Source organism: Meles meles, chromosome 16 (assembly GCF_922984935.1).
Source record: "Meles meles chromosome 16, mMelMel3.1 paternal haplotype, whole genome shotgun sequence".
NCBI classification, from domain to species: domain Eukaryota; kingdom Metazoa; phylum Chordata; class Mammalia; order Carnivora; family Mustelidae; genus Meles; species Meles meles.
Window position 1 is genome coordinate 24,208,142 of NC_060081.1, and position 27,915 is coordinate 24,236,056.

Here is a 27,915-nt window from a genome sequence, read left to right on the forward strand (position 1 = left end):
GAACCTTCCCTTCACTCTGCCCCCTCACCCAGAGGCCCTGAAATTCTGTTAACATTGGGTTTAGAACTGGCCTCCAACTTCTCCAGTCCCTCCTCCCAGTACTCCCTAACTGCTCAGACTACTGGAAGAAGGCATAACAGGGTTGTCCTCCTCAGTCGGTTCCCACTCAAAGTCACACCGCAATTCGTCCCCCTACCCCACTTGATGTTCTCAGCTGCCTCCAGAAATTCTGTTCCAGAACACGATCCGTACCACCACTGCCTTGGCTCAGCCTGTCCTGGTCATCCCCAACTCACCCTTGCTCCTCTTGGTAGCTGGACTTTACAGGGACCCTTGCATGACCCATCCCTGTCTCCCCGACACAGAGATCGGAGAATGACATTACGAAAACTGAAATACCACCACCCCCTCTGCACTCTGTATTTCCTACGATGAACCATGAAGCAGAGGGTCCCTTCTTCCCATCGTGAAACCTGCTCTTCCAGACATTGCTGGTCCTCCAAGCTCTCCTGAGGACACAGCACATGAACCTAGCACTGAGGCCCGCCCCCTTCTATAGCAAGATTGTAGGAATTGAGGCACAAGGATCTCCAGTCTGCAGAAGATTTCCCCATGGATTCATTGCTTCTTTCCCTTGGCCAAGTAACTGCTCAGTGACCTTAGGTGGCCCTCTCTGCTCTGAGATGCATGGGTCTGCTTTCAAATGAGCCGGTTTTCTTTATGTGCTCGTCTTACACTGATCTCAGTATGCAGGGCCCATCTGCATATTAACTTCAGTATGTTTTAAACAGTTATCCAACTCCTTTTTCCTGGGGCCTCTTCTGGGCCCTCACCTCTATTTCTACCTATGGAAGGTGTAAGGTCTGTGTTTAGATTAATTTTTTTCCACATGGACATCCAGTTGTTCCAACACCATTGGTTTTTCTCTCTTTGCTCTATTAGATTGCCTTGGCCTTTTTGTCAAAGATCAGTTGACTTTTTATGTAGGTCTATTTCTGGCTTTCTATTCTGTTTCATTGATCTGTTTCACCAAGACCCCATTGTCTCAGTTACTATAGCCGTATAGTAAGTTTTGGCATCAGGTAGTGTCAGTCTTCAATTTTGATCTCTTTCAATATTGTGCTGGCTAGTCTGGGTCTTTTGCCTCTGCATATAAACTTAGTTTGTAGATAGCTACAAAATGATTTTGGTGGGATTTTGATTAGGACTGCTTTAAATCTATAGATAAAGTTGGGAAAACTGGCATCTTGCCAATATTGTGTTTTCCCGTCTATGGACATGGAATATCTGTCTCCATTTATTTGATGGAGGTATCTTTCATCGTGGTCTGACATCTTTGATACCTTTCTTTGATAGCTTTCATCAGAGTTTTGTAGTTTTCTTGTACAGTCTTTGTTAGATTTATATCTAAATATTTTAACCGGGGGGCGGGGGGGGGGGGGAGAGAGATGCTGATAGTGACCTTCTCTGGCTCCTCTATTTCTATCTATGAAAATCCTACAAACCATGGGTTTCAAAGGTGAATCCCAGCTCTGGCACTTGAATGCTGGGTGTTCCTGGGCAAGTGATTTAACTCCTCTGAGCCTCAGTTTCCTCATCTATAAGATGGTTAAAATAACAAGTATCTTGAAGTATTGTTAGGATTGGTAAGATCAAGGACAGACTCAAAGCTTGTCACAGAACAAACCCTCTGCTAAATGATAGTGGTTATTAGTGTTTTTGCTTTAATAATTTTTCAAGGGATACCTTCTCCATGATGCTACTCCTCACGGCTTCATCCAAAAATCATTTTATCCATTGCATTTCCTTATAGAGTTTTTCTCATGACAATGGTCACTGAGGGAGCTAAGGGATAGGGAAAGTGGGAAAATAAAAAATTTTAAGTAGAAAAAAATGAGGGTTATTCAACAACAGCTTGATGATTGAATGAGTAAACCCAGGAGGCTAATGCATTTCATCTCATGTGGTGACATGATTTGGGAAGGTATTGTTCAGAGCACAGAAGAATGGCACTGTGCTTAATGAATAGTGTCTGCTATGGGCAGTGAACCATATGTTGTGTATTCACCAATGATGGAGTAAACTATAGATTTATAAGATATTACTTACTGAACATAACCGCCAGAAACATTTGGTCAAAACTCCTCATTTCAAAGGTAAAGAAACTACAGGGGCTTCTGGGTAGCTCAGTCGGTTAAGTGTCTGCCTTCAGCTCAAGTCATGATCTCAGGATCCTGGGATCGAGCACTGTGTCGGGCTCCCTGATCAGCAGGGAGTCTATTTCTCCCTCTCCCTGCCTCCTGCTCTCTCTCGCTCTTTCAAATAAATAAATAAATAAATAATAAAATCTTAAAAAAAAAGAAAGACAGATAGAAACTACAGTATGCGCTCAGACACATAGTTGTATAAAATTTCTTCATTCCTTCTTCTTCCTTCCATCCACCCATCCATCCATCACTTAACTATTTCTTTAAATACATATAGCTATGTTCCATAGGAATTTGAATACTATAAAAAATATATAATTTGCATTTGAATACTATAAAAATACTTATCTAACTCTAAGTTATATAGCTGTAAACTACTGTTCCTTTCTCTGCCTAGCTGTTTCCTCCTCAAGTGAGACTTCAGAACATTGTAGAAACTTAAACCTAAGTTTCTAACCTTAGAAACCTTTTCTAAACCTAGAACCTAAAAAGAAGAAATATTTTGCTCCATGACACAGTGAGTGTTTACAATACACTCAAAGAGAACAAATCAATGTATAAAACCATCAAATAAAGCCTATGTGTCACTCTTATAGAAGGATGAGAGAAGAAGTTCGAAGAAAGAAGGAACCCTGACCCATGAGACTTTAAAGCCTGACAGCATTATAGCCTGGGGAAGTCTGATGCCTGGGCACTCCACCAAGAGAAGACTCAGTCAGGGGGTGCCTGGGTGGCTCAGTGGATTAAGCCGCTGCCTTCGGCTCAGGTCATGATCTCAGGGTCCTGGGATCGAGCCCCGCATCGGGCTCTCTGCTCCACAGGGAGCCTTCTTCCTCCTCTCTCTCTGCCTGCCTCTCTGCCTACTTGTGATCTCTCTCTCTCTCTGTCAAATAAATAAATAAAATCTTAAAAAAAATTTAAAAAAAGAAGACTCAGTCAGTATCCGTGAAACTTGGTCAGAGGGTGGGGGATGCAGGATATTAGTAGGTGGTTTTTGTCCTTAGATATGGTTCCCTTGAAAGCTCAAGAGCTCCCAGAGCAGAGATTGTGTCACAAATGAGGTCATTCCCATTCTGCCTCCTCAAGTTGGAGTTGCCCCCAATGCAACACTCATCTACCATCTATGCGAGCCCATTGACTACATTGGCATTTGGTCATCTCAACAACATTTTGAGGTAGAAAATATTTCCATTTCACCTGTAAGGACTGAGATTTAGTTAAGTGAATTGTCTAGGACAACCTGGATAGCATCAAAGCCAAGACTTGCATCCAGGGATTCTGACTCCAAGCGTTTATGCTATTCCACACTGTCTGATGGTCTAGACAGCCCCATACATGGTGTGGAGTAGATTAAACCAAGTCTGCTTCCTCTCCGAGCGTGGAGCAGTTGTCCTCTGACCCTGTTTGATCCTGCGGGGGCTTTGTTTCCACAGTGGCATAGGTCGGTCTCTGATTCTGTGACTGCTTCTGATTCTCACACCGGAGAGGTTCCTGCTTCCTGAGGGAGATGCACCCAAGGAAGATGAAAAATTTGAAGCCTCATTTTCTGGCAGGCCCTCCAGGGCTCCGGGCTATGGGCTGTTGGCGAGGAGCAGGGACTTCGGTGTCTCTAGCCAGCCAGCTCTCACTTGTTGAGTTTCTGTTGGTATGCATCCTCTGTGGGACCCAACCATATTAAATTGCTTCAAGCAGCCTATAAAATAAAGACAATTGCTATGCCATAAGGAATAGCATATCCCCAACCATAAATAAATTAGGGGTCTAATTCCATCAAGGCATGTGGATGACATCACACACCGTGAGAGCCGAGCTTAGAAGGGCTGCTCACAGCACCACAAATCTGAGATGGAATTACCATCTTAATTTATTTACATCTTCTGGTGGCTAGGTTGCTGTGACAGATGATTTCTGAAAAGTCTGGTCCCTCCAGATTATGACCTCATGTTCTGCGCTTCTCCTCCTCCTCCTCCCCCACCTCTCCCACCCCATGCCCCTAGGCACATCCCTTACTGTATTTTGTTCTCTCTGTGGTCTTGGTAAAGAATGAAAGGAGGGAAGCACCTACCGTGGAGAGAGATGGCAAATTCCAGACAGAGCGGAGAGGCCTCCCAGAAGTGGGGGAGGCCCGGGAAGAAGGAATCTCCCCTACGACCATGATTTGTTGCATTGCCCTGGGGCCATTTATCCACGACCTCTCTGGGGACATATAGCCTTTCGTTGCTTAAAATTTCAATTTAATTAAATCCACTAGGTGTGTTCTTGGATGTCAACCATGTCCTAGGCAACGTAAAGCAGTCAGAACCATATGGAACCAAGGAATGTCTGAGGCAGACAGGCTTTCAGCAGTCTCTGAGTTAGTTTTACTCCTCGTTTTACAAATGAGAGACCCAAGGCCCAGAGAAATAAAGTGATATTTTTTTCCAAGATCATGTGGCTAATTAGTGGCAGAGCCAAGTCTAGACTGCAGAAAAAGTGGGAACGTCCGCCAGGCCCTTATAGCCTCGTCGGAGAAGGAAGACAGACATCTTCAAAAGAGTTAGCTAATAACAGAAGAGAGCGCATAACCAGAGCCAAACCGAGGATTATAAAAACTGAATCAGGGGAGGAAGGAAGCGATACTGGCTGGCAAGTTTGGGACAAATTTCACGGAGGAAGCAGCCGTTGAGTGGGATGCGAAAGGGTAAAAAAGGATCTTGCAGAGATCACAAGGGAGGGCATTTTGACAGAGAAATAGCCCGAGCAAAGGCTATTTCTGAGGACAGGAATAAGCGTCGCCTGCACAGGAATTCCGTGGGACCCAGTGGGAGAAAAAGGCAAGTGTCTGCCTATCAATACTTGATGGAGCCAAAGGACTTGGGACTTAACCCTGAGGTCAGCAGAGGGTTTTGGAAATTCTTGAAGAGGCAATCCACGAAAGTACCTTTTGAGCCTTGTGCACAAAATGTGGTTTGCAAGCCTTCAACATCAGCTGCACCCCACATGGGAGCTTTTCTAGAAAAGCCCAATTTTGGTCCCATCCTAGACCTTCTGAATTGAAACTACATTTTAGTTTTTTTAAGATTTTATTTATTTATTTGTAAGAGAGAGAGAGCGCGCACAAGCAGAGGGAACAGCAGGCAGAGGCAGAGGGAGAAGCAGGCTCCCCACTGAGCAAGGAGCCCAGGATCATGACCTGAGCCGAAGACAGACGTTTAACCAACTGAGCCACCCAGGCGCCCCAGAATTGCATTTTAACTAGACCCCCAGGTGACTCACGGGCACACTGACATTCGAGAAGCCCTGCTTTAAGAAACCTGGCATAGTGTGAATGCCACTTCTCGGTTATTCCTGAGTTGTTCCCTGGTGCTGTTAATTTATTTCCTGACCAAGGATGACTTAGCAAACATTATCGTACTCAGAAATTCTTCCAAAGTGAGGGAAGCTAACTAACAAGCTGGTTTGTTTGTTTTGTTTTTTAAGATTTTATTTATTTGAGAGAGACAGAGAGAGTGCGCACACGAGTTGGGGGGAGGGGCAGAGGGAGAGGGAGAAGCAGGCTCCCCACTGATCCAGGATCCTGATGCAGGGCTTGATCCCAGGACCCTGAGATCATGACCCAAGCCAAAGGCAGATGCTTAACCCACTGAGTCACGCAGGCGCCCCTCATAAGCTGTTTTCAATTAAAGTGAAATGTTCATGAATATTAAGTTTAACAATGAATGAAGATGGTAATAGATTTTTGTGAACATAAAATATTTTATTTCCATTTTTGCCCTTCTCTTTTTTAGTATTTTGGAGCCCATGGACATTCTTCCAAAGATCAGACATTTTTCCAAGCCCTTGAAAAGTTCTTGGGCTTTAGTACCTAATATATAAACCCGACTGTGGTGGGTCTTGTAAGAGCAGGGAACCCCACATAACCCAGGGCAGCTTCCTGAGGAGTTAGGAAGACCTGAGCAGGGAAGACAAGCGAGTCCAAGACCCCTGCCCTGTGCCGCCAGACTTCAAGGGAACACTGGGGCCTGGAGTTTGATTCACCAAGCTTTGGAGACACTTCCCTTACTCCAGCTACCACATAAACCCAGATCTCAATGCTGTCCAGGCCCACGTGGTAGATAGAGCCAGCAGTGACTGAATTTCCTACCAGCCCACCAAACAGGAGCTTACAGTTGGAATTAAGCTGACTTAAAGAAAATATATAAAGTGATTTGTCTCCGTGTGTGTGTGTGTGTGTGTGTGTGTATGCGCGCCCATGCCTTGGTCTTGTAGACCAAGATGAATACTTGCTGTATTTTCTTTAAAAAAAAAAAAAAAAGAATTCTCCCAAGGCCTCCTCCAAAGGGAGGAGAGAGTATGCATGTGCTTGAGGTAAGCCACAAGCGAAAGTGCAGAGAGTCAAGGGAGCCTTTCAACTCTTCAACTTCAGACTGACATTGACATAGAGCACAGTGCCCCCTCCCACCAAACCACAAAATATGCGCCAAGTCTGGGTCATATAGCTTCCTCTCCCAGCGGCCATCCTGAAGTGCCCGGGGCACGCTTTTAAAGGCAGAAATTCCACCTGGGGCCCCTCTGTGGTAGCTGACATTGCTTTGGTCTTCTGGGGACTGGTGCCCATTGAGGAATAGCCCGGGGGCCCATTGGCCTCCCTCTCCACAGTCTGGCTGTTGGGCGGGTTGCTGTCTGTGAGATCTGCTCTGTTCTCAGGATGGGCCCCAGTCAGACCCCTCAGTGGGCTGCTTTCTCTGAACCCCTGGGTCCCTATAGTTTCCCTTCCACTCAAAAAGACTTCAGCAAAGAGGAAGTCTTCCCTGGCAATGGGAACCTTGCTGGGAGCTTCCTCCCTTCATATTCTTTTTTAATTGGGATTTAATTCACATACCACAAAACCCACCCTTTTCAAGTGTACTATTCAGTGGTTTTTAGGTATATTCACAAGATTGTGTCATCATCACTATCTAAGTCCAGAACATTTTTATCACCTCAGAAAGAAACCCCATACCCATGAGCAAACACTCCCCATTTGCCCCTCCCCCCTCGGCAACCCCATCCTCTGCCCCAACTGCTAATCTGTTTTCTGTCTCTGTGGATTTGCCTATTCTGGACATTTCACACATATGGGATCTTACAATATGTGGCTTCTCTTCCCTTTTACCTTGCCACAAGCCAACTTGTCTTAATGATTTCTTGTGAAGGTCTAGAAGTTGCTAGTCTGAGGAAGAGAGTAACGTTCTTGGAGCAAATTCTGCTGAGAAAAGCCATTGGTTGTTCTCTTCTTGCGTGTTCCTCAGAACAGCTCCTTTATGCCCCACATTCTGGTTGGGACTTGGCTTTCCTGAAGGGACAGATCAGGGCACATGATCTGGTTAAGGACAGGATCCACTACAGAACAAGGGCTGGCCACTGCCATGGAAATTACCTTTGCTCAAAATAGGTCCCTCCTGGTCATGGCTGTTTCATATCAAATATTTGAATGGTCCTTCCCATTATAAAACAATTCCTCCTCTGTTGATCAAAACTACAGAAAGGAAGGGTAAAAGACTTGACCAAGGTGATGCAGGTAGGAAGTGGTAAAGACAGGGATGAAATTCAGGACCTCCATTCTAGTACTTTCCCCAGTGGCTGCCTCCACATTAATGACTCAGGCTGCATTTGTGGGAGACTACCCCACCATCCTTCTCTTCCCCTCAAACATCCCCCCCTATCCTGGGGGACAGGGGGCCACCTGCGACCTGACAAGCAGACTCCTCCTTTTCTTTCTTGCGCCCTACCCTCGCTCACTGAGTTCCTCTCTTGCCACATCCTGAGACAGCTCGAGGGGTCCACTGACATTGTCCGTCATCTTCTAGCAACCAGGCCAAATGCTCTGTTTTCCGATCTTCTGACTGGGATCTTTGGAAAGCTGTTGAACCACATGTGCCTCAGTTTCCACATTCTCCCAGGGAGGATAATATTAGTACCTACCTTTTAAGGCTATTGAGAGGATTAATGGATATGTGTGAGGCTCAGAGAACAGTGGCTGTCACAGGGTAAGCATTCCGTCCACGGCGGACATTGTTGTATTGTGTTTTTCTCATGCTGTCGAGGGAAAAAAAAAAAACCAAAATGACAACTCTATTTGGGCATACCATGTGTCGTATAAAAGAAATGCGCATAAATACTGGAGGAAGAAAGGAAAGAAGGAATGGAGGAAAAGAAAAAAGGTATAAAAAGGAATTTATAGTAGCTTCTAAATATAGAACAAAGGTTGATCTGTAGTGACGTCTTTTTTTCTTTTAAAACATCTTTATATACGCAGCAAGAAAAAAAATTCCTGCAGTGCCGAGAAGACAAATCCATTGGGAATTTATGAAATTCACTTCGAGCTGCAAACCGAATGGCTAGGATGTGTCCTCTTTGTTGGTCAACCCTGTACCAGTGTTGGGGAATCAATACTCAATCCTTTTAAATTCATTCTCACATCTACACCTGCAGTTACCCTTGATTACATCAATTGCCATTTTATTAGATTCTCATTCCAGCATCCTGAGGGCCTGGCTTATTTCATCCCCTGAATTGGCTGAGTATCAAGTTCTCTGTTGGGTTTATCTCCTTTTTCTCTCCTTGTGATCTTCCTAGTGAAGATCGATGTTCTCACTTGTAATTCGCAGCATTTCCTCGCATCAGCGCGAGGACTGCTTTGTCTGTGGATTTCCTTCTAGCCTGGGTACCCTCGTGCATCTCAGGCCGGGAAGCGCTCTCTGTGTCTGGTGAGGGAGTGTGTTGGGAGAAGGTGATGTAATAGGGCTGAGGTCCCGGACAACCAGGAAGCTCTTCTTTCTGACCCTTCCTCCATTTAGTTTCTCATTCCCCCTGCAGCAGCTGGAGACAGCACTGGACGGCATCCCTAAACCACAGAGACCCAGCCTCAGCAGCCTGCCACACCCTCCGTGCTCTCCCGGGAGAAGATAGCTGTGTTACGGGTGGCCTGTAAGCAGTGTATTTGGGCCTTAATGACCCACCCTTCTCACTTTTCCAGCACTAGAAGAGCTGATTGGAATCAACAGGGTGGACATCTGGATCAAGGACAGCCGACCCAAAAGGTAAGCCATCCCTATCTAGCTCTCTAAGACATTTGAACCAAGAAATGCCAAGGGAAGGGTGTATATGTCTTGTACAAAAGAGATGTGCATAAATACTAATAGCAATAAAGCTAAGACAGAGGTATATGATGTAAGGAGAAATCAGAGAAGCCATGATAATCTAGTATGAGCCAAAGTTACATGGGAACAGAAATTAGGAGTCAGAATCAGAGAATGGAAAACACACACCCAAAGATGTAGAAACACGGTAAGACAAGACAACTAGGTCACTCGTGGGAAAGAACATAGTGCCAGCTCCCCCTGTTCTAGACCACATTCTGGTTCAGACCATGGACATCCTGAAGATAAATCTCCTCTTCTCTTGAGATGACTTGAGTAAGTCTCCATTTCTTACAACCCCTGGAACCTAAGTAGCACCTTCCTGCTCCTCGGATCTCTCCTGAGACTGGGAGTCAGGACTAGTGGGGTACCCCAGACCACAGGCAATAGCAGGCATCACTTTAACTCAAAGTCAATGCCCTGCATTTGGGGGCTGGGATTCAAGGTAATCCACCAAGTGTATAAATTGACCACCTGCCCCTGTGAGGCCCTGTGCCAGACCGGCAGAGGTAAAAGTGAGTACGAAAGCTCAGGCCTGGAAGGAGCTTGTGATCCATAGGGTGGGAGAAACACACAGAACTAAATCAATACGAAACACCACAGCGCTGTGTATCAGAGAAGGAAAACAATGCTCCGGAGTTCGGGGAAAGCTGTGGTCAGGTTAAGGTGTCGGGTTCAGGAAAGGCTGCTCTCCTTTGCCGGGGATACAAAGGAGGAATGTAAGAAATATGCAAGTTGCTCTTATAGGACTTGGCAACCCAAGAGATAAGAGGAGTGAGGGAAGCGGGATTCTGCGTGACATCATCAACATAAGAAGAAAGATGTCGGTGGTGGCTTCGGGACAACCTACCCCAAAACATGGCCCCGTGGCGTACTGAATATCTTAAGCTGAGAAATCTTGAAAAAAAAAATGGTGGAGGTGGGAAGGTCACTCTGACCTCCCTCCTCACCCTTCTTGGCTGCAACAGATCACAAAACTCTCCTGTTTAAGGTCCCCGCGCTGCACCAGGAGGAAGGAAGAGGTACCACCAGAGATGGGAATTTGAGGCCAAAAAGATCTGTTCAAACAAATCTCGTTAAACCAACCCTTATCTTCCTAGTTACTTCACTACCCCCAGAAAACCTCTCTGTCTTGTTGATTCTTTACAAATGCATTGTTTCTTTGTCTAAGAGGTATAAAACCTTCCTGCTCTGGCCACCTCTTCATTCTCTTCTAAAGGTTCCCGTGTACACATTAAAATTTAAGGAAATTTGTGTGCTTTTCCCCTGTTCACTTGTTTCTGTCTGTTGAATTTTAGGACCCAGCAGGGACCCTAGGAGGATGGAGGAAAGCCTTCATCTGCCCGGCACTGGGAGGAGGGGGCACTGGGAGGAGGGAAGAAGCCGAAGGGCTCCATAGCTGCTGCGTGGAATCTGTGTCTGTGACGCTGGCCAGCAGAGGACATCACAGAGGGGGGATCCAGCAGGCGACAAGAAGTGTGGGCCTGGGACTTAGGAGAGGGAATAGATTTAGGAATAGAATCGATTTAGGAATCTGGAGGAGGGAAGCAGAGCGGAGGAAGACAATAGGAGTGCTTTGTGGCTGAAGAGGATGGAACTGGGAGATGGGAGGAAGGGAAACAAAGGGAGGGAGCCATGGGGCTGCAGGGAGAGAGTGCACAAGTGAGGAGAGCGTGGGAATAAGAGCCTCAGGGAGGGGTCATCTCTCATCTCAAATGAGAAGGGGTGGGCAGAGTGCTGGGGGCTGCCCTTTGGAGTGGTGGGGAGGGAAGGAAGGGGAAGACATGAGCAGAGGCATTGGAAGGAGCTGGAACAGAGGAAGGCGGGAACGTGCAGGGAGGCTCCTGTATAGTGGAACTCAAGCAACTGAACCCGGGGGGCAGCAGGCGTGTACCAACTAATCTCATCCTGTGCCATGAGTTTGGAGCAGAAGGGGAGCCACGGGGTGATGGGGAAGAGAAGGTGAGACCCAGAGACAGCTCCAGGGCAGTGAGAGAGGCTGGGAGCCACCGTTTCCCACCAAGATGGAATATTCTCTAAACTCGTCTCCTTGAAGCCCCCGTAGGCTTTCATTTTAAAAATCACTATTTGCGGGGCGCCTGGGTGGCTCAGTGGGTTAAAGCCTCTGCCTTCGGCTCGGATCATGATCCCAGGGTTCTGGGATCGAGCCCTGCATCAGGCTCTCTGCTCGGCAGGGAGCCTGCTTCCCTTCCTCTCTCTCTGCCTGCCTCTCTGCCTACTTGTGATTTCTGTCTGTCAAATAAATAAATAAATCTTTTTAAAAAATCACTATTTGTGGGGGGAAAATCACTATTTGTGGATTTTCTAATGTTACAAATTAAACGCGTTCCTTGCTTTAAATAAAAAAGGTTTAAAAAAAGGATTCAAATAAGGCAAAAATCTATATAGCAGAAAGTGAAAGTGTGCCATAAATCCTCCCTCCTGAAAGATAAACACTACCTATTTTTTTTTCCAGAACAGTCTTTGCATACAAAAACACCTTGAGCTCTCTCTTTCAAGAGAAAGAAATATGTAAGTATATGTACATACTGATGGGCAACTTGTTTTTCTCAGTTCAGTATCTCGTGGAGCTGTTCCCGACTTGATCTTTTCACACTATCACACGGTGATCCGTTGTGAGGGTTACTGGACTACCATAATTTAGTTAAACAGTTCCCTACTGATGGACAGTTAGTAGTTTCCAACTTCATGCTACTATAAATAGTGGAATGAATGTATCTATTGCTTCCACCTTTGTGTGAGTATTTCCATAGAATAAACTCCGATCTGTATAATTTCTGGTTGAAAGGGTACGGACATTCTCATTTTTATAGAAATGCCAGATTGCCTTCCCAAAATGTTGTGTCAATTTACTCTTCCGTCCCCAGTATGGAAGTTTCTGGTGTCCCCGAACCCTTGCCAAACGGGGGTAGTAGCAGTCTCTGTCATCTTTCCTACTCTGAAAGGAAAATGTAAAAACTGCCATTGTTTTTTATTGGCCTTATTTATAACTGGAGAGACTAAGTGTCTTTTCATTAGACTTGAACATTTGTAATTTACCTTCTATTCTGTGAATTTCTGTAAATATTCTTTTTCCATTTTTCTAAGGAGTTGATGGATTTTTCCCCTACTCATAAGACAACATTTTATTATTTTTCTTGTTTTTAATTTTTAAAATTTATTTATTTGAGAGAGCGTGCACGCATACAGGCAGGTGCAGAGGGAGAGAGAGAACCTCAAGTGGACTTTGTGCTGAGCCCACTCGAAACTAAACCCCAGGACCCTACGATCATGACCTGTGCCGGAACTAAGAGTCGTATGCCTAACCAACTGAGCCACCCAAGCACCCCAAGAAGACAACATTTTAAAAGAGATACACAGAGGTCTGTGCTAGGAAACATTTCTAAACTGTTTTGTGTATCCAGAAAGCCATGCCACCTGCCACAGTGAGTGCTTCATGGATGCTCGTGGCGGCAAGGTAGACAGCTCAAGCAGAAGAAGCACATGAATATCGTCTAAAAGACGAACTTGAACATTAGGGATATCAACGATATGCTGGTTCTGCAATAAACATATCACCGTGGATTCCAGGAAGGATCAGTTCAACATGGACCCCAGCTTGTGACACAGAGGCAGATTGGAGGATGACACAAAACCAGGGAGAATGTTGCCTGGACATCCCCCCCACCCCCCTGAGAGTTATACCAGTTCCCAGTTTGCAGGAGATAGTATTATCTGTCAGAGCGTGGCTGCTGTGGTGCGTGTCCGTGATATGGAATTTATTGTTTCTGTTGACGTATTTGGGTTAGCAGTTTAATGAACTGGGTATTTGTTTATTCTGCTGTGTGATTTTGGATCTACTCAATCTTTTGTTGTCCTTATAACGTCCCAAGCATCCCTTTTATGTCTTATTAAGGGCTGATCCCTGAACGAGGGAAAAAATGCATGTGTGAAATGGGAGGCAGGAGTGAGGCAGGGACAGCAATGACCAACATTTGCTGTCACCATGTTGATGCCCAGAGTAGACAGGAAAGATTCCCAGATGCTTCCGGGGCACTGCCTCTTCCTACGTGAGTGTACCACCCTTTACATGAATGGGTAAAGGGGTCATCTTCGGACCACTATGGTGTCCTGAACCACATAATCAATAAACATTTCTTAGATTGAAATCTTCGTGGGACAAGTACCCCCGAGGAATCAAGAAGGGATAAAAGCTTAAAACTAGACTCAACACTTGAATTGCTAAAGCCCAGCATAGACAGGTTCATTTTTATTTTGTTCTTGGGCATGGTTTCTCCCCAGGGGACAGTTTTTTCCTTCTACCATTTTTAAAAGATTTCATTTATTTATTTGAGAGAGAGAGAAAGAAAGAGAGAGAGAGCAAGCGAGCATGAGCGAGGGGTCAGGGGGGCAGAGGGAGAAGCAGACCCCCTGATGAGCAGGGAGCAGGGATCTCAGGGAATCCTGAGATCATGACCCGAGCAGAAGGCAGACACTCAGCCAACAGAGCCACTCAAGCTTCTACCAATTTTCTATTGCTTCCTCACCCAATGCACAACTCCTTCTCTCCCTTCTGGAGTTGTGTAAGACCCAAGAAACACACTGCCGCAGCTGCTCAGGGTTGCTGTGACTGAACTGTCCCTCCTTCTGGAATGCTAACTGTTGGGGGGAACTCTCTGGCAACTGATGGCATCCACAGGCCCTGTCTGGCTGGTTCTCCTGCTTCCCCCGATGCAAATGACCGAAAACATGCCTCTCCCCACGAGGAAAATATGTAAGATTCAGTTCCCAAGTTATGTTTCATGTTTACAACGGTCTTCTCATCATCGTTAGTTGGATTAAATTTAGTGATTACAAAGATTTTTGTTTTTATCAATAATACCCTTGATCTTGCAAAACAAGAGCAATTTAAACAGACCCAGATGCTCTAAACCCCACCACATGTTTGTTGTATTTTTTTTAAATCGCATTGTATTTGAGGCTGTCATTTAAATCAATTAAATATGAATGTTATTCCTATAGCCACGTTTCCCCGGCTTCTCACACTAAACCTTTCCTGTTTCTAGTTACTCAGTTGCAGAACCGTCGAAGAAAAATGTTTCATGGTAATTATCCCGTTGTCTCTGACACTCTTGTGAACAGGTATATCCCTCCTGCCAGAGCCCACGTGGGAGCTGAGAGGCCACCCCGGGAGGGGGGTGGGAGGGACTACCCTGGCTCTGCAAAGTCATTGAATTTTAAGTCACTGGTCTGTTCATCCCCTTTCAGCAAACGTTTTCCACACACCCCCCCCCTTTAAAATGGATCATTTAGTTTCATTATTATCACTACGATTATCAACAACTCTTTCTGTCGATGTAACTGAACCGAGACTTACTGAGTGTCCGCTCACTTTCTGTAAACATTTCCTCCATCTGTAAATCAAAGCAGCCTCAGTGACTTCGGTCATGCGGTCACGCGACAGTGAGTTCTGGGGGTGGGGGGAGAGACCCGAGCCGGGGAAGGAAGAAGGCTTGGAACAATGAGGCAGCGGGCTGTGTGTATGAAGAGACGGTGCCTTGGCACCAGGTGACGTGAACTAAATCCTGGTGGCAGCATTGACCGGTGACCCTAGGTGTGTCATTTCCCCTCCTTTGAATTTTAATTTTCTCACCTGTGGAGACTGCGTGTTTGTAAAAACCTGTGCAAGAACGCTCTCCTCCAGACCCGCTGACGGGTAAGAGTTGTGTAGATGCTCCTGCCACGGTGGGCCAACAAAAACCAACAGGACCAGAGCTGCTTCCTGTTTGGACAAGATGGGACCCTCCCCTGAGGAGCCACAGTTCCTGCTGGGTGCCTCTGGTCTTGCCAGTCAAGGGAGAGCCTTGGGAGTTCCGGCCAGAACTAAAATATCCAGGAGGGCCCTTCTGGGTGGGGATGGGGATCTGGTGCTGAAGAAAGCCAGCAAGGGGCCTGCAGGGGTGTCCTGACCCTTGCGATGAGGATAAAGGAGTAAATAGCTCCTTGGGATCCCCCAGGGAATGACATAGGGCTGAAGGTCCCTGCCCTCTTGAAGCCAGCCAAGTTTCTTTTATTTCCTGGGTGCATTTCCCTTTTGTCCTCCCTGAAGATTTACAAAATCCCTTTGAGAAATACCAGGGCAGTTAAGAGGAAGGGTTTGTGACCTACTGGGCTCGGGCATTCAAAACACAGCCCCTGCTCCCGGGGCGAACTAGGCAGGAACGGGGGAACCGGGGTGGGAGAGCCCAGGGATGACTCAGGCTGACGGACCAGGGTCTCCTGGTCCAACCTGGTCCTCCGACCCCGAGAGGTGAATCTATCATGAGTTTTATTATATTACACCCTCTTTCTGAGTCTCGCTTCCTAGACACCCCAGTCCCTGATGCCCAAGTGAGCCAACAACCCCAGCTTCATGCTCAGCTGGGGTCCAACACCCTGAACCGTTTCCTGCTGTGGTGAAGGGTTGCCTGGAGCCATCGGCACTCTCTCCCACGCCACAGGATGGCTAAGGTAAAGTTGCAGCCTGTGGTCTGGAAACATCCTTCTCTGGCTTCTAGGGGCTCCAAGGATGACCTCATCATCCCTCAGACTCGGATCCAGTCAATACAGCCAACCAGCCCCCGTCACTCCCTTTCGTGATGTAAAGAGCTGGATAAACTGTGAACGAACACCAAGGCTGGGACCCTGTTCCAGAAATTAATTTGCCGTCAGGGGTCAAGGGCCTTCCATTGGATGTCAAAAGACCACTTAAAGATCAGCGTAACCCCCTTTGTCATCTGTGTTTGTTTTCCATGGGCCACACTGAGCACGGTGGATGGGAGCACTTCATTCCCCGCAGCCTGCTTCCAACTCTTTAAACAAATTATAATAATAACAGCAGCTAATGGGTTTTGTCTTTCTCCAGAACAGAATGTATGCCAGACATAGACTAACTCTTAAATTCCTCATAAGAAAACTATGCATTTGGTCCTATTTGTGTCATCTTGATAGGGAAATCAAGGTTCAGAGAAGGTGATCTGCCCAAAGTCACACAGCAGGATGCAGGGGTGGCCTTGACCTCTTCTCCACTGCCCACACTTCAGGAGTGGCTCATGTAGGTTAAGTTCTTTGTGGTCACTGGTACCAGACACGAACAGGGGCTGGCTAAATAAAGAAGTAAATAAATAAATACGGGAGTAAGGAGAGGGCTTAGCATTTCCTAGGCGATTTCTAGAAGGCTCTCAGAATCCAATGGAGACTGCAACCCCAGGGAGGAAGGATGCAGGGCAGCTGGAGTCCTGAGCATCAGAATTGGTGGGCCTTTCTGTCCAAGGCACTTGGTGCCAACTCTCATCTTTGGTTGGTCGAAGCTTAAAAACTCTTAGAGAAAAGGAATCAGAGATCCCAGCCTGGTCAGGCATACATCCCAGACCAGTCAGCTGTGGTCAATGGGTCAGAGGAAGGAGCAGACACAAAGGATCTCAGGAAGGGGTAGAATAGGAAGTTCTTACAGAAGGAGGGTCATTGTGAGCCCAGAAGGTCAATGATGATATCAGAAAAGGTGACCAAGAGGGACCATGACATCTTCCTACATCGAAGGATTCAACAAACACAAAAATCTGAGTGCTGGCTGGGATTCAGGCCCTCATGAAGTGGACCTGTCAGACCGCATCCCGTCCTACCCAGTAGGTTCCCTCTGCCTCCAGTCCTTCCCTCACCTTGACAAGACTACCTTGTCAAGGTCCCCCTGCCTAACGTATCCTCCCTCCCTCCTCTCTAGCAACCCAAACTTTCTCCATCCTTCAAGATGAGTCGCCCATCCTCCAAGAAGCCTTTCTTGGCCCTTGTCTCCCTTACCCCCACCATTTTCCTGCCTCCTATAGACACCCATATCAGCTCATCTGTACCTTAGACCTCACTCGTTAGCCCTATTCTATATTATTTGTTGTTCTTTTCTGTTTCTTGTTCTTCTCTCTGCCCGTTAGAATAGACTCTTTGAGAGAAGAGACCTTATTTTCTCTCTGTATAACTTAGCATAGGACTTAACACTATAATAAAAATACCCACAAAAATAATAGCTCTCTTTATACAGCCTTTCAAAAGGCTTTTTTGGCATATTATTTCATTTGCTCATCCCAGCAAGTCTGCAAATTAGGAAAGGAAGATAACAGACTCCTGACTTGGCCACGTGATACCTGGAACCTGGGCCGGAGGCTAGAATCACCTGGTGGTTGGTGCCGGCCGGCCACCGAGACTCGGCTGGGGCTGCCAGCCAGACCCCCTACATGTGCACTCTTCTTCACTCCATTCCCACCTCAGGGTAGTTGAACTTCTTACGTGGTGGCCCAGGGCTCCAAAGGCGAGCGTCCCAGAAGAATGAGGCAAGAGTTATATGGCCTTTTCTGATTGAGTCTCCAAGGTCATGCCGGGTCACTTTCTACTACGCTCTACTGCTTACAAGTGAGTCACTAAGATTGGCCCAGATGCAAGGGTAAAGGACACAGACCCCCACTTCCCAACGGCGGTAGTGTCAAAGAGCTTGCCCAACATGTTTTAAAATTGCCACAGTTCCCCGTTGGACAATTAGAAAGGGTGAGTGAGCTTGCCCAAGGTCATCAACTGATGAGAAAATAGCAGAGTCAAAGTCACCCCCAGCTCCCTGAACAGGTGTCCTCCTCCTGTCTGGCCCCTGACAGGTGATACATTTCACGGAGAATCTTGGGAAGGTGCCAGCAGGGCCAAGAAGGACAGGGTGGGACCAGTGGTCTTCTCTGCTCCGGTGGGGTCCTTGGATCCCACCAACCATTTTGGACTCTAACCACTTTGAGAGGTGCCCACATCTCTGTGCTGAGAAATAATTCTCACTGATATCTAGGAAATAGATAAAATAAGGAGATTCCTTCCAAATGTGTGTGTTGTGTATTGATCAAAGTATAGGGAGCAAATCTGTCCGTGGCCTATTTCAAGGTCTAGCTATGGGATCCTGCAAAAGAGGCTGGGGCTGAGGTCTGAGCTGGAGGCTGGGGGTTGGAACTGGGGGCTAAGGACTGGGGGCTGAGGTTGGGGACTCAGACTGGGGGCTAGAGGCTGTGGCACAGAAGTAAGCCGTCTCTACTCCACTTTCCAATATGGTCCTATACTCACCCAGTCTGCATGCTTATTCACACATCTGCTCAGCACTTGCCTGCAATCACTTAAGTTTTATTATTGGACTTGTCACCATATTAATGTAGCTGTACACTTAAATTGATTGTAATTATAAGTTTCCTGGAAAACCTTGGGTTTTCTTGCAAGTATTAATTAACTGATTCCCTTACATTAAAAACAATTATGTAACCGCAGACCTGCCTTCCTAGCTCTTCATGTCAAAAATGGGGGTTCTGTGTAATGCATAAAATATGATGTAGATCAAGATTTCATGATTAAGGTCAATTTCCATTTGGAAAGGAAAGATAATAAGCGGACTCACACCTGCAGTCTCCTGACATGTTTCAATTAAGGAAACAATTCTTTATAAACTTTGTAATCTGGGCACTCAGAGAACACGTTAATACAGCTACTGATAAACATAATCACTAACAGGATAAATCAGGACCCCTGGCTGCAAATCTAAGGTGACATGTGTTTTCATGTTAAGCCAAGGCACTAGAATTTGGGAAAGCTGGTGCAAAGGCACAGCTGGGTCCTTAAGCAGCTGAGGGGAAAAACACCATGGCATTCTCTGGCCTGCCCCCAGAGGTACACAGAAGCTGAATATGCAAAGGTTTTTCATGCTTCCTCTACTGCTTCCGAGCTGTGTGACTCTGGGCAAGAGACTTGACCTCTCTGAGTCATCGTTTCCTCATTTGTTACATGGGAATAAATTGTATCAGTATCACATTGCTGTTAGAATTGTACATGAACTGACACATAGAATGTGCTCAGCACTATGGCTGGCATTAGTCAGAACTCAGTAAAAGGGAGATGCTCTGCGTCCATTGAGGAATCGCTAGCTGGGGGAATGTGGACAAGTCCCTTCTCCTCTCTGGTCCTCCAGCCCCATCCGTGGATGTCCTTCTGGGTGGCCCTCTGTCACCTCTCCCCCAGTGTGATGGGGTGAGATGCCAGCTCCCTCACACATGCTGGGAGGTCACCCAAGGCCCCATACCCACCAAGGTAAGGGATGGAATCTCCGGAAAGTCAAGGATCTCATCCATTTACAAGGTCTCTCCAAGGTCATGGCAAAAAAGCAAGTAAATCCCTCAGCCCACAGCTGCCTTTGTGACAAGGCTCTGCTTTCACTTCCTGTCTGAGACATCTTTACCATAAACTTTAGAGATCCCCCATTTTGCAGACCCTAAGCCCCTCTTGAGCAGTTGAACTCCCCAAACAATAGATCTGACCCCTTGAATCCCATTTTCAGAGTTGTCCAGCAACATTAACTTCTAGATGTGTGCAGGTGGCAAGACAGGGGGAGAGGAACCTGGCCCCAGCTCAGGCCCAGCCCAACCCCGATACTCTCACAAGTTTCTAAATGAACTTGGTCCATTCCAACCTCCCAGCCTTCGTTTCCTCATATGGAGATGGGGCTGATTAGAGAAACTCCAAGGTCCCCTGTGCTCCCCAGTTCTACATTCTTCTGTTACTCTTTCTTATCTCCTTCCGAATCTATTCTACTATTTTCACAAAGTCCAAGACTCAACAGAGCTATTTAACATTCCTTTTCTAAAAAGAAGGAATGCTTCTTCCTTCTTTTTAGGAAGGAAGGACTGGGGTTTGATAGGTCTCCCGTAATGGGGTGGGCTTCTTTCCCTGACCCTGCCACCCCACAGGACCACGAATCTCTCTCTGATTTTTCATTGAGCTTCACTGCCCACTGAGTTCCCATGGGGTAGATGGCAGCGTGGGGCGTGCGATCTGGCCAAGGAGGCTTGGAGTGGGGAGCAGCCCTCCATCTGGGAGGTTGTCAGGCCAGCAGATCTCCGAGCATGAGATGGGAAGGGCCGTTCCAGCCCTCAGTGGGTGGCGACGAGCAGAGAGGAGGGAGGTTCCCTGCCACACTGGGTTTTCTAGTTCACACCTTTTTCCAGGAACCCCTGGCCGCTATAGGCTCAGCAGAAGGCGGCACTTTGAGAAGGAAGCAACTGCAGTCGACTAATTTCTCATCGTTGCGGAGAAAGCCCCCTCTGCACACTAGTCCCACCATGCTCCCCCTCCTGGGCGTCTGTCCCCTCACCCTCCCGCCTGACACCAGCAGCTGTTGACACCGTAGGGTGGCGGGAGTGGTGGGGATTTAAGGGCAAAACTCCCACGGCTGTCCTCCCCGAGGCCACCCTCCACATGCAGTACCCCAAAGGCAGCTGTTGCATAAATTCGCTGACTCCGGAGGGGCCGGTGGCCACAGAGAGATGACAGGGAGAGCGAGGGCTACAGGGAAAAGAGCTTCTGACCAAGAGCTGCAGGTCCTGGATTCTTTTGTTCATCCATTCAACGGAAGTTAACTGACGGCCAACTAAGTGCCAGGCACTCTTCTAGATCCTGGGCTTATAGATGTATGTGAACAAAGCAGATAAGATGTCTGCCATCCCGTGGCATTTACATTCCAGAGGGCCGGGAGACACCATAAAAGAAAAAGTAGCTAAAGTACAGAATATGGAGAAAAGTCAAACAGGGAAGATCGCCAGGAATGGAGAGTGTGCAGTTTTCAACGGATGATCAGAACAGTCCCACCGAGAAGGTCACATTGGATCAAAGACATGACACAGGTGAATTTCAATCCTGACTCTCACTGTTGGCTCCTTGGGGAGCTCGAGAGTCACTTTCCTCCTGGGTTTGCCTGGAAAATAATCTAACAAGCGGGCTAACCTAAATCAGTGACTTACTCCCACTTTTTCCCGCTGCGGCAGACTCCTTCAGTCAAATGAGGAATACCCCAAGCCCTATAGATTAAGATTCTCAGACAAAAGACAGAACATTCTGTTAAGTATGAATTTCCAGGAAACAATGAATCATTTCTTAAAAACATAGGTATATCCCAAATATTGTGTGGGACATCTTCACACCAGAAAAGTATTCATGGGGGCACCTGGGTGGCTCAGTAGGTTAAAGCCTCTGCCTTTGGCTCGGGTCATGATCCCAGGATCCTGGAATCAAGCCCCACATCAGGCTCTCTGCCCAACAGGGAGTCGGCTTCCTCCTCTCTCTGTCTCTGCCTGCCTCTCTGCCTACTTGTGATCTCTATCTGCCAAATAAATAAATTTTTTAAAAATCTTTAAAAAAAAAAGTATTTATGGCTTATCTGAAATTCAAATTTAACTGGAAGTCCTGTCTTTTTGTTTGCTAAATCCTGCAGACTGTGGGAGCAGGGGAAGGCACTTTTCAGCCTTCTGAGACTCTCCTGCCCAGCGGCCTCTCTGAACCTCCATTTCTCTGGAGGAAGTTATCACAGAGAGATAGTGACGGATCTCCGGATCTCCGTGGGAAGAATGAGTGATCACCACATTCCAGAGGTCAGCCTGAGGTAAAAACCAGGCGAGGAGCCCTAAGATCGCAGAGAGTTCTCACTAAAATACCCGGTGAGAGAGTGTCCTGCCCAGCGCCTGGTGTCGGTGGGTGCCCAGAAACTGTGTTTTGTTTGGGTCCAGTTTTCTGGAACACCGCCTTGCCCTCCCTGCCGCCAAGCTTTCTGAAGGCCAACTTCTGGTCCATTTATCCCCGATGGCCCCTTAGCTCCACAGGGCCAGGAAAAGGTTGACGGAGCATGTTACTGAGTCTGGGAAAGGACCCAGGAGGGCTTGGTGGTTTTCTCTTTTCCCGGAAGTTTGCTCATTCCTGGGCTGGTACCGGAGCTGGGTTTGGCCCTGTCACCTCATTTGTCTTGGAAGGGCTGGCCTAGGGCTATCCCACCCAGTGAGAGCTTAATTGGAAAAAAGGGTGGCATTTTTTTAATAAAAAGCAAAAACCACCCTCCAGGCTAGATAAAGAACAGAAGTGGGAACTGCAAAATACCAGAAGGTTCCTGGCAGGTACTAGGAATGGTCTCCTAATGGCATGAAGTCGAAGCAAGGCCAGCAGCTCCTCCAGAGCCCACAGCTTCAGAACACGCTGTGAGCAGCTGGGACTTCTCAGTTGGCAGCAAGCACTCGTTTTCTCCCGGGGGTAAAATCAGTAGCCAAGGCAGTCTGCTCTCAATTATTTGCCTTGTGGCTTATCTGAGGTGGGAGAACTTCAGCGTGAGGGAGACGAGGACTGGGGACAGAGGGAAGAGAGAGAAGGCGGCCCCGACCAGCAGCCGGGCAGAACCGGAGGAAACCACGACATGTCCGTGCCCATTCCTGTTATCTACGGCCGGGTCACAAACCACCCCCAAAATGCAATGGCTTCAAACAACCATGTGTCTTCATTTCTCGTGGTTTCTGTGGGTTGACCCGGCTTAGCTGGATAGTGCTCCCTTGCGGGAGCTATAGTCAGCTGAAGCCCCCTCCAGCCTGGGCATCTGTTCGAAAGCACTCGTTCATGCATGTGCCTGGTGCCTGGTCTCTCAGACGGCAGGAAGAGCTGGGGGGACGGTGTCCACGCAGCCCCCCTGTGGCACTAGGGAGGCTTCCTCACAGCATGGCGGGCTCATGGTGGTGGGCTTCTCACACCGTAGCGGCTTCTCCAGATCGTGTGTTCCCAGAGGCTAAGACAGAAGCTGCAAGGCCGTCCATGAACCAGTCTGAGAAGTCGCACGGTGCTACTTCCACAGCAGTGGCTAAAAGGGCTAGCCCGGCTTCGGGGCCTGAGAGGCTACACACGGTGTAGGCATTCTGGGGGCAGAGTTCATGGGCGGCCATCTGAGGGGAATGAGCTACAAGTGTTGTTTCTGTGTGGCTGGGGCTAGGGTGGGACCCCGGCTGGTGGAGGACGGGTTGCCTATCAACCCAGTGTCTAGGCAGAGCAGAGGCTGAAGGGACAAGGACAGCCACTTGGCTCACTGATGTAAATGATACCCCCAAACCTCGGAACATAGGGTTCTATGGCACAAAGAACCAAGAAACCCGGGTCTTGGACTGGCTCTGGTTTTTTCTAGCTGTGTGTCTTTGGGCAAGTCCCCAGACCTCCCCGGGCCCTGGTTTCCTCATCTTGAAATGGAGGCAATTGGATGAAATCACTTGAATTTTCCTCTCAGCCCTGAATTAATAAATAGAACATGTTACGTGGGTCCATCACAGAGCTCAAGCCTCTTTCTCTCTCTCAAAAGACAAAGAGACAAGGGTCCCAGGGCCATTTTCAGTACAACTAGAGGAGCCAAGTTACATGTCACCAATCCTCCCACTTTCTGGAGCCACAGAACCGATGAGGCTAATTGGGATGTCAGTTCGGGGGACCTACATGTCCCTTCCTGACTGTATGTAAGAGCTTTTGTGGACGTGTGTGCGTGTCTGTGCTTATGTGGTATAAATGTCGGGCAAGTGTCCCACTAGCCATTGTTTTTGCTCAAGAAAAGACTGCCAGCTGGGTAGTTTATCCTGGAAACAGCCCGGAATATCTCACTATTTCTCTAACTATGTGTTGTGTGGCCTTTTAATTTAGCCCTCATTCCAAATGCATGACACGTCCTTTTGACACCTTGAAGAAATGTTTCTCAGATGGCAGGCTGGGCACAGCCGCTCCAGGCTGCAAAAGGAAAGCACACAGCCCTGAAAATTAAAAGTGATTTAGGTCCTCTCAGGAAATGCTTTCCTTGGGGCTACTCGATGTGGTCATTTATTAAGTGACTTAATCAGGAAAGTAATGCAATCTCAGAGCAATTAAGTCCCTTTCTGGGCACTCCTGGATGCTCCCGATTACGAGGAAGGTAATGTGTTCATGATGGGACATTCAGAAGAGAACCACTTCCTGGGGCCGAGGAGAGGTTAGCTGCTCAGCTAGGGGAGCTCCGTGTTGCTGAGAAACGTACTTAAACCACTGACTCTGGGGAAAGTTCCCTTGGATGGAATTTGAGCAGTAGTTAACGTGATTTCACTGGCCCAACAGTGGAATGAGCTAAGGTTAGAGAGTCACAGCCCATCAGAGTGTAAAAATCTCAAAGCTCTCCTTGCCCATGCTTGCCATCTCTCTGTCGAGGAAACACAAAGAATGACAGTGCCCAAAGCCATACACCTCTCCTTTGCAGATCTGGGACCAGCACCCAGTCTCCCTTCTTGCATGTCAAGCCACTTGGCTAAACTAGAGGGGAAAGGGACTCTGGGAGGCTCTGTTGGAATGGTGAGGGGACATTCTGGACTCTCCAAACGACTCAATATTGGACTCAGTATTGCAGGAGAAGCATCCTGTGGAAGGGTAAATGGCTAGATGAATGCTCTGTGAGAAAATATGTTCAAAAATACACATGGAGGGCCTACTAGGTGCCCAGAACTATGCTAGAAACCAGGAATACAGCAGAGAGCATGGTCTCAAGCCTAGTGAGGGAGCTTACCCTGGAGGAGGTGAGGAGGTAAGCAGAGAGAAGGGAACAAGTGGATGGATAAATGGATGGATGGGTAGTTAACGGATGGATGGCGAGATGGTTAACAGGTAAATGGACAGAGGGTTGATTGGTCGCTACACTTAGAAAGCTAGGAGAGCAATAACACAGGAATAAGTTGGGCCTGGAGTCCGGCCCCACCCCGCAAGCCTGCATCCCGGCCAGAATTCCCTTTCCTGCTCAGAACAACTTAAGGGTCACCCAGTCCTCTGTAATTCACCCCCTACCTCCCATTGCTGGCGCTCCAATTCTTGTCTTTCACTGCAATCCCAGTTGATGTCATCACAGCGCCCCCACCCCCACCCCAACTACTACTAAAAACCCCTCCTGCCCCTGGGCTTGGGCAGACAGCCCTTCCTGGAATGCCGTCCCCTCCTCTTCAGTACCTCTGCTCACTGCAGGCGTCCCCTCGTGCCCTGCCTGGGCCGCCGGCCTGAACTCTTCCGGGCTGTGTGCTGTATCTGGCAAGCTGGACTCGTCTCCCCCGGCTCCTGCTCCATTGCCGGGTCACCGAGGACAGCAGCTGCCTTCCCCTGCAGGGTCCCACCGAGTGGGGCGTGTGGCTGCACACACAAGGGATGATGCGTGGAGACTCTAGGAGTAATACCCACTCCGGGCAAAGTAAATGGAGGAGGGCCCCGGGGCAGGTGCCTGGCTTGGCTCATCCCTAGGAAAGTCTGGAACCTGGGCTGTCCTCCTCGCACCTGCTTCCTACAGCCCCACCGCCTCTACCTCCTTCCTGGAGGCATCCCCTAGGACTCAGAATAGGGTTGGGGCCCAGCATGCTGGGCAGGGATGGGAGATAGGCCTCTCGGGCTGTTGTACAACAAAAACTACTCTTCTGAGCTGGGCGGTGACTCAGCCTCTTGGATCCCAAATGAAAAAAAAAAGCTGTTTTCATCGTGGCACACGGGAAATGCAGAGGGTCCCGCCGACTTTGTCAAATCCCGGCTCCCAAAGCGTGGACAGCTCCGCCAACCTCGCGACCAGTCAGGGATGGGGAAAGAACACCTCCTACTGGTGGGTTTGCCACCCCATTTTAGAGATGGAAAGGTCAAGATCTAAACATAAAACCTCTTAGGTTCCCCGGGTGGTTCCTCTTTCTCCCTGATGTCTGGCCGGGGCTTCTCTGAGCAGGTGAATGATAAAGGGTTGGTTAAGTCTTATTCAAAACGGCTGCAATTCTGCACTGGAGGAAAACCCCTTAACACACATGGATTTCACAGGGGTCCTTAACCAGTTTTTGTACCTTTGGCATCTGGTGAATTCGTCAAAGCCCCTTTCTTAGAATACTATTTTCTAATGCATAAAATTCAGCATGACTGTAAAGAAAACAAATTATGTTGAAGTAAAGTTACAAAAGTACTTTTTTGAAGTGATAGAGTAACATTCGTGCTTCTTTAGGAACATTTTACATGGCAAGATGTAGGGGCGCCTGGGCGGCTTAGTCGGTTAAGCTTTGTCTTCGGCCTGGGTCACGATCCTGGGGTCCTGGGCTTGAGCCCCGAGTCAGCCTCCTTGCTCAGCGGGGAAACTGCTTCTCCCTCTGCCTGCCATTCCCCCTGCTTGTGCGCGCTCTCTCTCTGACAAATAAATAAATAAAATCTTTAAAAATAAATAAATAAATGGCAAGATCTAGCAGCAGGTCTGATACGTACCGAAATTTCAGGGGAGAGATGAGCACAATAGCTGCAAGACGTCTGCACCAATGTTAACGTGCTGCGAGGATATCCGTGGTTTCTGCTGGAGGACAAGTCATCAATATTGCCTAACACTGTTTTGGTGGAAGCCTACATTCTTAAAAAAGCAGCTAGATTGCAGTAAGGGATTGGTGACCGCGCAGATGCAATTTTTTTCCCATCCAAATTCACGGCTAACTTGAACGCTGCCCGCCGACCCCCTTAGTCAGCATCATCATGGAGTGACCGACTGCCTAAGGTGGGATTGTGAGCAAAAGCCTGAGGACCTCCTACCCCAGACCCAGTCCCCAGCACACCTCCAGACCCTGAAGGAAATGTGCAGGATTGAATCAAATACTTCGCAGCTCCCACCATGGGTGAGGCTTGGAGAGCACACTACGCCTGTCCCTGTGTCCAGCTCATTCCTGAAAGTCTGGGGTTTTGCATAGAGGGGCTTTATTTTCATTTATATGTATTTGGCAGCAGAGGGAGGTGTCCCGGGTCTGCGAAAGGGAGACCCGTGCAGCCGCAGGAAACGTTCAAGAACAGTTCATCCTTAGGAAAATATCCTCCCTCTGACACACCAGCCAGCTTGGTCGGGGGCGTGGGGTGGGGGTGCTGTGCAGTCAGAAATGAATTTCCATTCCAGAATGAGCCAATTATTTCAACGGGGTGGTTTCCCTCCTGCCCCCGTCCTGGCTGAAAGAAAACACCAGGGAGGCGGTGTTGTACTGGCTTGGCCTCACAGCCCGGCTCAGGTTGTCCCGGTTACTGGCCTGGAGGGGGCAGAGGCCCCAGCCTGACAGCAACGCTCCATCGAACAGGCACCCATTAGCCCTCCTGGCATCTGGGCGGGCTTTAGGACCCCTTCCTCCCCTCTGCTCCTGCCCAGTCATGGCCAATGTACTCAACCTTAACTGAAGAGTTCTGCTGCTCAGAGGAGCAATACCGGCCAGTGGTTACAGGCTCAGACTTTGCCAGCAGACCTCGGTTCAACTCCTTGCTCTGCCACTTTGGTAACCTAACCTCCGCGCACCCCAAGCACTGGCCTCCCCATCTGTAAGATGGGCCTAATAATGGTACCTGCTTCAGAGGGCTGTCAGGGAAATCAGTGAAATGCTGATTCTAACGCCGCTTGCTCGGTGTCAGCACGCAGTAAAACATGCAATGAAAGCGATTACTTATAAATTAAAAAAAGACCTGTTTTTGAGCTCCTGCTAGGATAGGGCACCCTCGGCATGCTGAGCCATTTCCGTGTTCAAGGATGGACAAGGGCTGTGAGGGAGAAATTACTCAATCAGTTAATTCTGAACAGCTATAGGAAAGGAAAAATATTTGGTGTTTAAGAAAATCGACCATGTTACCTAAAGGCTAAAAATGGTACCTGCCCTTGATCATGGTAA